The sequence below is a fragment of the Notothenia coriiceps genome, unplaced genomic scaffold (assembly GCF_000735185.1).
Source record: "Notothenia coriiceps isolate Sejong01 unplaced genomic scaffold, NC01 NC01_scaffold00022139, whole genome shotgun sequence".
Taxonomy (NCBI): Eukaryota; Metazoa; Chordata; class Actinopteri; order Perciformes; family Nototheniidae; genus Notothenia; species Notothenia coriiceps.
Genome location: NW_011354840.1, coordinates 29,656 through 39,686, shown reverse-complemented (window position 1 = coordinate 39,686; position 10,031 = coordinate 29,656). Strand labels below are relative to the sequence as shown.

Sequence of the window (10,031 nt, the reverse complement as noted above, 5' to 3'; positions counted from 1 at the left end):
TAGAGTGGATTTAAAGGTCATCTGGAAAGGTCACTGGATTATGACAAGAAATTACATTTGCTATAGCTATATAGGCTGAACTCTGATAACCCCCGATGTAATCCTTAACAGATTCATCCAAAACAATAGAATGAATTGAAATGCAAACAATTAAGGCAGTATCACTTATACAGCCCCTGGGCTTTCATTTTAATGACACTGTGGTTTAAGACGGCTCTTGTCACTGTAAGCCCTTTTTTACATCACAAGCCGGGTTCTACTATTCATCCAAATGGGGGGGGTAAGTGTTTTCATGAGATGCATCAGAAAGGTTAGGAGTCTGACAGGGAAGCTGACAAATACATTTAAATAAACCCCTTGAATCCAAAGTTAACATTATAATGTCTCTCTATGGACACGTGCTAAAAAAGGTTTGATCAAATAACGCTGTGAGTTAAAACGATATATATAACTCGCATTAACAGCACAAGGGAAACCAAATCATTATAGATAATAATAGAAGGATACAAAAAAACTTAAAATAAACACACCTTTCCTCTTAAATTAACTGTTCTAGAAGCACAGCATTTTTGATGGTTCAACAGAATTTAGGTCAAAAAGAAGAAATAAAAATGCATTTATTTTTAGCATGCTTATAATTGATTGATCTTTTAAACCTTCGAGTTTCCCTTCACATTGGCCATGCAGAGTTTGGGTTCATAAATGTCTCGGCAAACAGCCTAAGCAAACAGGACTGTTTTTGTGATAATCGCCCATTTTTGCCTACAAAGACATACATTACAAGACCATTTTAATGCTGTTCGCAGCTCTGAAAGTCATGGGAGGCAGTACAAATACAGCCAAGCCAATACATATCTGTGACAATAATGCTCACGAGCAAGATTCAAAGAGAGGGAGGGGTTGTGTCTGCTTTACCCCCAACAGGCAAATGTGTCATTGTTATGCAGATTGGTTCAGTGGAGCCTTCTTTCTTTGAGTTTATTTGATGTGGAGGAACATCATCATTACAGCTTGTTATAGTGCCTCTGCAAGCGTCTCATCATATCCAAACGCTGTGTAGAACATGTATGCCCCAATTCTGGCTCAGACTGCCAGGCATTTCTGCACGACTTGACCCTAATACATTTTCCTGCTTTGTGTCTGCTCTCATGCTGCTGTATAAATTATTCAGGAAATGATTGTGGTAAAAAAAAGTGAGGGGAATGCTTCAGTCAAATAATGAGCATGCTACTCTGTGGCAGTGTTGTAACTTCTTCATCCACAAAGATTTTTGGGTCACAATGAAAAAATTGGGAGAACGAGGATTGCACCCTCTACGGAAATAGCCCAACTCTATGCTCCCCCCCCCTTCCTCCTCTCCAATGCTTTACAGCACCCCTCCCGCCATCTGCCACCCCTAACCCTGTCATTTCATGGATAATGCATTTGACTGAACAGCAGCACACTGGGCGAACGCGGCGCCCTCGTGTTCGCATGTTACCCACATTACGTGCAAAGGAGACGGAGGGAGAGAGATGGAAGGCAGGGAGGGAGGGGGGGGGGGGGAGGAAGGGTGAAAGGTATCCCAGGTGATGAGGTGAGTTGAAGCTCTCCTCTCCTTACAGTCACTGGAAACCCGGCACACATGCACACACCGCTATCAATTCTTTTGCAGCCCAATGAGGGAGTGGGAGGAGGCAGGGAAGGAGGGGAAGTGATAAAGAGAGAGAGAGGAAGGTGGGAGGGAGAGCGTGTGTGTGTGTGAGAGAGAGAGAGACAGCGAGTAGGAGAGGGAGAGGGGGGGGTGGAAGTAGCTGTATGGGGCCGTGGTATTCTCTCCTCCTGGATGCTGTCTTTCCTGTTCATGGCTTTGTCCCCCTTTTGTACGGTCAGCCTGTGTGTCCAGGATCAGGCTCCAGCACACGGACCAGCACTCAGCCTCGCAGCCCGGGATGATTCAGTCCCAACAAAGAGCCTTTGAGATATGTGCTTCTGCCTGGAGGGAGGAACGCATCAGGCTTTCCCAGGCAAGCGGCAGCCTGCAGTGTGCGTTGGCTTGAGAGCTCCTTGTCGTCGTATGAGAGAGAAGGAGAGCAGCGTGTATGTCCGTGTGTGAGTGTGTGTGTGTGTGTGTGAATGTGAGTGTACAATAGTGTATGTGCTCAGTCTTGCTTCTAACCCTTCTGGTGGAGAGAGGCTCTCTTCTTCACTGCGCGGCAAGGTAAGGGGGATAGCACCTTTTATATATTTGTTCCCTCTTCTAACAATGATTTATCCCTCCAGAGATTCCTCTTCCACGGTGAGGAGAGTTGGGTAATGAGGGGGAGGTGGGTGGGAGGAAAAAGGGAAAAGAGGCTTAACGTCATTGATAAGGAGCGGGGTAGTCGGTAGGCATCAGCCCTGGTGGAGGAAGAGAAGAAGGAGGTGCAGCCAGGTGCTGGTGTCGGGGTGAAAGGGAGAAAAAAGGGAAGTCAGAGAGGATGTATTCAATGATAGACTGCATCTCGAAAGAGCCTTCACCTTATGCTCACCCCTCCTCCTCAAAATCCCCACATCCCCTCTCTCCCTTCGTGCCTCTGTCGCTTCTCTCCTCAACCTCTATTTTAAAAAAAAGGTTACAACAATCCCGAAAATGGATCTCACTTTACAAAAACAGAAAACAGGAGCTTCTTGTTTTTACCATTGTGTGTGTGTTCAAGTGTGAGTGTGAAGGCTAAGGTGATATTTCAGGTCCTACCAGTGGATGTGGAATTAAGTTTATTTACACACTCAACAGTAAATGCATGCTTTGACATGTGACTGTATTTTGTTAACATAATAGACTTTCATCCATAAATGTAATCATTGGGAAAACCTGTTGTGTTAGAGCTTGCATGAACGTGGGAGGCGATGTTTCAACTGTGATCTGTTTGAATTTAAGACATTAAGGAAGCCGCTTCGTGCTGTTGAAAACAGACTTGCAGAGTCTCACTTTTAGTCTTTTTATTAGATGCAACATTGAACCGCCCAGTGAAAATCAATTTGAGGCTAAGGTGTTTTAAAGAGGTGTATAGATTTGAGTTTTCTTCCAATGCTTCAGCGTCACCATTGCACTCATTCTTATTGACAGAGTTGTGACATTCACACACTTGTTTAAGAGTTGTGACTCAGACAAAGACTTAAAGTAATCAAGACAAAAGAATTACATAAGATCCACGGCTCTAGTCTCTCGGAATTAGTGTTTTTAGTAGTGCAATACTTCAGTCAGATGATGTAACTGACCATGTGTTAGTGTCTCAGGTTACTCATTGATATTCAAGAAGACAGAGGATGAGAAAAAGGGTAGAGGAGGTGACAGAGAAGGTGTCTTTGGTGCATATATTGCACACCCTAACACACACACAGAAACAGACATCTGCTTCACTTTGTAAGATGTTTGTGCTCCGCTCAGGAATTGTTTCAAAGTTTTTGAGTTTTCTCATTTAGACCATTTTGCTCTTGGTGAACCACAAACCCTCAGCATAGACTCTAGTCCATGTAGTGAGAAACTGACAAGACAGGCAGTGATAGGGACTTGATACGTGACAGCATGCAGGTGTAAGTGTTACATTATTGTCAGAAGCCCTACTGTTTTCAGTGCTTGTGTCATGTCTGCCGATGTAGGGTAGGGCGTGCATTAGCAGCTTAGCGTCGTCAACGACTATGAGACGCCAAGTACTAAGGATTAAAACGGCATCTAAATTAGGGCAGCGTGCCATGATTCCCCTCTGTGGGCTGAAACAGCAGCCATGCTGGGTGACATGGGAGGGCAGCAGAGTTGGCGCAGATTGATACTGTAAAGGTAAAGTCTGATGTTAAAAATGGTTAGTGCTTTGTCCCTGGGAGAGACAAGCTGAGGCCCGGGCTAAAAATATATAAATCAAAGCTTTCATAAGGACATGCACGTACAGTAAAGCTTGCACCGAGGCCTGGCGCATCAATAAATTAGACCCAAGAGAGAAGAGTTGGGCTCGTACTATTGGTCCGGGCTGATCGTACGTCTCTATCAGCACAGCGTCAAATTGTTCAAAGCACTTGTGAGAGCCAAGAGGATCTTTAATTAAACAGAGTGTTGGTTAGTGCTGCATTTCTGTACTCTCCTGAATAAATCTTAGCATACATATTGTTTGACAGCATGGAAAAGCATACTTCCCGAGTTAGGAGTGTGTTTCTTAGTGATGTGTCAGCATCAATCCAACATCCCATAAAGGCCCCAGGACACTAGAAGTGCTGCTTTTACAATGTCATTATGTTAAGGTGTTTGGAGATGGCGATTATAGCTTTTACTGTGGCTTTATGTCCCTGCTCTTAGCTGAGGGCCACAACAAACTAGTTTGCTTGTCCATTATCTCATCTGGGAGAATCAGTGCCAATATGTCAGGTGACAGAATGATATACGTATGCCCTCTGTGTTCTGTCCTCAAATCCCCTTCAGTGGCTTGTTTACTGCAGACAAAGCTGCCCAAGATGACAGAGAAAAACAGTTACATCTAAACAATGAAGACTCCTGCTATTTTTAAATCAGACATAGAAACATGTGAAGATTGATTTTAAAGGCTCTGACCTTTAAATCTATGAACACCTATTCAACATCTTCGTTCATTTAATTTGTCCTCTTGCTTTCTTCCCTTCCAGCTCTTTTTTAGTCACAACATGTCCACGCTCTCCTTTCCTCCCACACTCTCTCTCCTCCTGTCATGACCTCTCATTTCTTCTTTCCTCCTGTCAATATTAACACAAGACTGATGCTCACAGCGCAGATCCCTGCCCTTGAAGAACTGACAGCTCACATTGTTGGCCACGGACATTAGATTTCTTCTATACACTCCCAATCCTGAGGCCTTTTCTTACTCATTCAGTGCATAAGAAAGTGACAGACAGGCTATTTGATTGTTTACTTTCTCAGAATTGCAGGGCTCTAGGACTTGAAAAAACATTTTAGACTTGCACTTCTTAATACAGAGGTTTGAGTGAAAGCCTACACATGACGAATCGCTGCGAGTTATGTGACATTTGAAATACTCAAGATATGTCACTATCAATGAACTCTCTGTGCGAATATAGGTCATTGCTGCTTAATACCCAATTTCAAAGAAACGGAAATGTAAATGCAGAATGTCAATATAATTTCAATGAATATTATTGCCTCTGACAATTTTTTATCGTAGCTTGCACTTTAACTTCCTTTGCTTCGCTTTGCATATAAGCTTAAACTAGTCCATATGAAGCAGTGTCCTTCCCCCTGAGCAGAGAATTATCACAGATACACATATTTCAAAGACTGAGAAAGGTGTTGTTTGACTGCTTTAGCAAAAATGGCACACATCCTCACCTGTAGTTGCTATTTTTCTGCTAAACCTTTTGTAGTTCCAAGTAGCTGCTTCAATGTCATGCATATCCCAGACCAATAGACTCAAGTCATGTTATCGTGTGAGGCTTTAACTATGAACAGTGTTGCTTTGAGGTAAATGCTAACGTCAGCATGCTAACATGCTCACAATGAGAGTGCTAGCTACAGTCATGTGCAGTACCTCCATGGTAAGGATGTTTTGTTTTTGGTACAGATTGTTTGTCTGTCAGCACGATCACGGAAAAGTACTGACCCCGATTGTCATTAAACTTGGTGGAAGCATGGGCTTTAGGAGAACCTATTACAGTTTTTGAGCGGTCACAGGGAGGATACAAAAAAAGGTTTTCCCTAGCATTGACATTGTGAGATAGGAAATGGCTTTGTAAGCCCTCTACGCTCTCCAACTGCCACTGTTTTTGCCTATATTTTAGACCAAAGTTTAGGACAAATATAGATTTGGATCCTAGAAAAATGTCTAGGAATTACCCAAACTATTATAGAACTATAGATGCGGGTGTACATTTAGGTGCTTTTGTATACTTTTATTTTGTCATGACTTTAATGTATTTGCAGTCTTTTTGAGGGCCCCATTGAAAACAGAATGGTTTCTACTCTAGCAGTTTATCCTTGAAAACACAAATGTGAACCTTACAGGACGTTTCGGAGCTACTATTGACACAAGGAGTTACCCTCCTGAAACCTCGTGACAATCTATCATGTTGTTGCTGAAACATTTCCGTCTGCACCAAAGTAGAGTTTGACCGACAAACCAACCAACCAACTGACATTACCACCGCTAGCCGATAGCATGGCTACAGAAAAAAGCAAACCGTGCTCACAAGCCACATTTACCCAATGAGCAACTTTGCAGAGGCAGGAGATGTGTGCCATTCTCAAACATTCCTCGTATTCAAAGTACTTTACGATGCCAGATGTTTCAGACCAATGGCATAAAAGATGCATGACAGTAACGTGTTATTCCGTGTCATCGAACGCATCTTATTATATCCATAGTCGTCTCCTATTGACAATCCTTCCATGTCTGCAGAGGTGACTTCAAAGAGAAAACAGAAATCAGCCTAAATCATAAACACTGCTATTGTACCGTCCGGTCACGTCCAGCTCTGTTACCTTGTTTATGCCCTCAGATGGTGCGTGTATGTGTGTGTGTTTTACAAATCTCAAGGAAAAGGAATAGATGACCAACCAAGCCCCTTCCTCCCTCTTGAGAGCCAGTCTCATTACACTCAAAGGGCAGAACGGTCATCATAATGAAGCTGATAGAAGGGCAATCTCTAAGCCCTCCACGCTGCACTGCAGAGTCCAAAAACAGCAGCTGATTGCTATCTAAGCCTCTATAAAAGAGATGAAGCCCCCTGTAATTCAGCATAGCGTCTTATGCTTATATGTGCACAACGACAGACCCAAAAAGGGGATTACCTTATCTCCATCGTCTCCCACCCTCACCTCACTATTTGACATGAATCCTGTACAAAATAAACATGTGTCTGGAGCCAGAGAGGAGAGAGGGTTGCATGATGTGTCCTAAAATTAGATCAGTGGAGGACTGAACACCATACTAATCCTCCTGCGAGCACAGTCACCTGCACGCTTGCTACATTTCTGCATGCATGCCAACAGAAAGGTTGAAGCAGAAATCAGGGCAAATAGGAAAAAAATAATCATTCAACAGAGCTTGGAGCACTAACATCGAGCAAATCCAATATCTCTCTTATCTCTCGATCCCCTCCCACTCATCCGCAACGCAACCTGCTCGGGGAATGTGAACATGCCCTCTCCTGTGCTGACATGTTGTGTGTGGGAAACGTATGGATTGCCTGCTTGCATTTCTGCATGGCATGAAGGGGGCCCGGCCACGCCGTCAGGTGAAGAAACTCTGTTTAGTTTTGGGGTGAGACTATGATTCATTTCAGCCGGGAAGAGGGATGTAAAGCTGTTGCGGTTATGATGAGAAAATGTGATGTCACAATCTGCCTGCTTCATCATCTTATTTTATTTAGTGGTTAGTGGTTAGTCAGACAAGCAGGTATGAACAGCTTTAGACCCACAGGATGTTCTGTCTGTGGGATCGTAGTTTGCACTGATTGGTGAATTCAAATGTTTTTGTTTTGCTCCTGCACACAGTTGTATAAAGAGAAATACCTAATATAGCACAATTTTGAAGTGACCTCATCCTGTTTGGCTTTTCATTTCCCTGACAGCAGCCTGCTGAGTTTTGCCTCAGCACTTTGATAGATCAAGAAGACAAGCCACTGAGGCATAGGGTCAAGAGGCATAGGTTCAAGTCCCTGCAGTTTAGAGAGATGTGACCAGAAAGGGTGAACATGCACTGTGCAAGTTCAGCTCTGTGCATACTTATTTATACTACTGGCGCAGAAACCAATGGCATATTGTTATCAAGACACTCATACGCTTGGCAGTGATAGGGGTCAATATAAGGCCAGTTGCTTGTGATTAAAGCTTGTAAATCAATAATTGCATCAACCTTTTAATTCATTTTGCCTGAGCATGAATCAACAAAGTGTGTGTGTTCCTGGTTGCCCCTTTATCACAGTGGTTAGAAAAATGAGGATGAATAATGTGATATGTTCTCTTCTCTGCCGCTTTAAACGGATAAATCTTGATGCTTTACAATCAAGATTGCAGCCATTCTATTTGCTCTGTTATCACCCCATTATTGCTGGCAGTGGAGGACTGTAGCAGTTTGCATTTGACTCATGAGTAAATATTGATTGATCTGCTTGTAAAAGGATACATGAGCGCTATGTGTAAATATTTGTTCAGTCAATGCCAACATCTTTTAAACAGCTATCTAAGCAGATAGTCTCTTGCGCAGCAAAAATAAAAGAAGGAAAAAGCAGAGGCGGCAATCTTCTGTTTCTCAGCTTGTTTTCTCAAGCGTTTGTTATTCAAAAAGCAGCCACAATTGGGGCTTAAAAGCCTTTCTGTGTCTGTATGATTGTGCGTGGTGCTTGTCTCACGCAGGTCTGACTATAATTTCAGCCCTGAGTCTTGTCTCCCACCTCCTGAGAGCCTGCACACCATAATGTCCCTGTCAGATGGAATTAAAGTCCTTCCCAGCAACACATTATGTACATAGGGAGAGCACAGAGTGATACGCTTATGCAACACTTTGAATATTAGCCTTGGGACTAAATTATCCTTGGAGGGTGACACCCCCCCTCAACACTCACCCTGCCTTCATATAATGAGGCAGGTTTAGCTGATGTGACTAGTGGGCCTGACCTCCTTTTACCCTCTAGTGATGCGGCGGAGCAAGTGGTGTGGGGTAGTCACCGATAGAGCTCATAACAGGCAGCGTTGATGCTGATTAGAGAAGGGCTGGTCTGGGGGCGGAAGAGAGAGGAGAGGTTGCAAGCGTGATCTCTTGCTGAGCCCTCAACGACTGCAAAACTAATTTCCTCAACTCCCACCATTTACAGTGCATGATGGGAGATTGTATCTGATATTATAGGGCAGTGTTTCTCAGAGTGGGGGGCACAGAGGCATAACAGGGGAGGGAGGAAAAATGTTTATGGCAACAAAAATGTTTATGACAATTGTTATGACGTCGGCATGACCGGCGGAAGTTACACTAGAAACCTTAGAAACCTATGAGGGCGCTGTAGGACACAGGTTTGTAATGTACATGTTGAGGATGGAAGGTCAATAGGCGGCGTCAGGGGGGCGCTAGGGGGTGCTGCAGGTCCCCCTAGGATAGCCATAGCACCCCCAAGAAATGTATGTCTTTTTTATGTTTATGTGCGAAATTCATAATTTGAAAAATGAATGATTCTAAAATAATATGCTACAGTACAGTACAAGTACGTCTGGGTCTCTGTGTTTCATTTAAGCTTGGCTCTGTATGTGTGTGGAACGAGCCATTTTGTGTGCGTGCGCGAGAGAGAGAGCGTGCGCCGGTACCGGAGATTGTTGTTGTTAGCATCTGGTGCTAGCTAGCTACACCAACGGATATAAGCAGGGATGCACATCAATTTCTCAGTGAGGTACTCAGATGAGTAGGCTACCTGGAGTCAATGGTTGGTACTCCATCTTCTGGCTCCACTCAGTTATGTGATGAAGCCCTCTGTATCGCGAACGTCGACGGGGGGCCAAAAAATGGCGTACGCCAGTTTCTACGCAATGTTTGCGATTTATAAAATACTAACTTGACGAGAAAACGTGCAGTCCTCCACGCAAACTCTAACCCATGCGTACGCACTAAGCACAAAAACGGGAGAGACGAGAAACTGCGACACCGTTGGCAGAAGGAAGAATGGAGAGAAATATGTGGAAATAATACCATAAATAAAATGTTACCTCTCATTTATCATATATGAAGAATTCATTTTTCAAACATTGATCAAAGCCAATCTTAAAATGATTAAAATGGTGTATACCACAAGAATCAAAGGTATGGAAGGACACAAAATACTCGCTGAATAGTTCACAGAATTTGTTTGCCGAATTTGTACTAATTTGTACCATCATGCATGTTGGATATCTTTACCGTTTTGCCGCAGTCAAATGGCGTAGTAAATACTCTTTTTTGTAAAAGTATTGTAAATTGTGTTGTATAAGCTCCACCAAAATTTATTGTATAGGTATAAATAAATAAGATGGTTCAATAACAAAAACACACGTGACTCCTCAGCGGTTTGTC

The 10,031-nt window shown here is 43.3% G+C and overlaps 1 protein-coding gene across 2 annotated transcripts in view; it reads left to right on the top strand.

Moving 5' to 3' along the window:
* Window positions 1-1,759: 1,759 nt before the first annotated feature.
* pak6 (p21 (RAC1) activated kinase 6) overlaps window positions 1,760-10,031 on the top strand; it is a 21,021-nt gene continuing 12,749 nt past the window's right edge. Inside the window, exon 1 of one of the 2 annotated variants that reach the window (XM_010780724.1) lies at window positions 1,760-2,006. The gene's annotated coding sequence lies outside the window, so the exon portion shown is untranslated. Of the gene's footprint in view, window positions 2,201-10,031 lie in introns of both variants that reach the window. The other variant, XM_010780723.1, reaches the window with a different exon arrangement.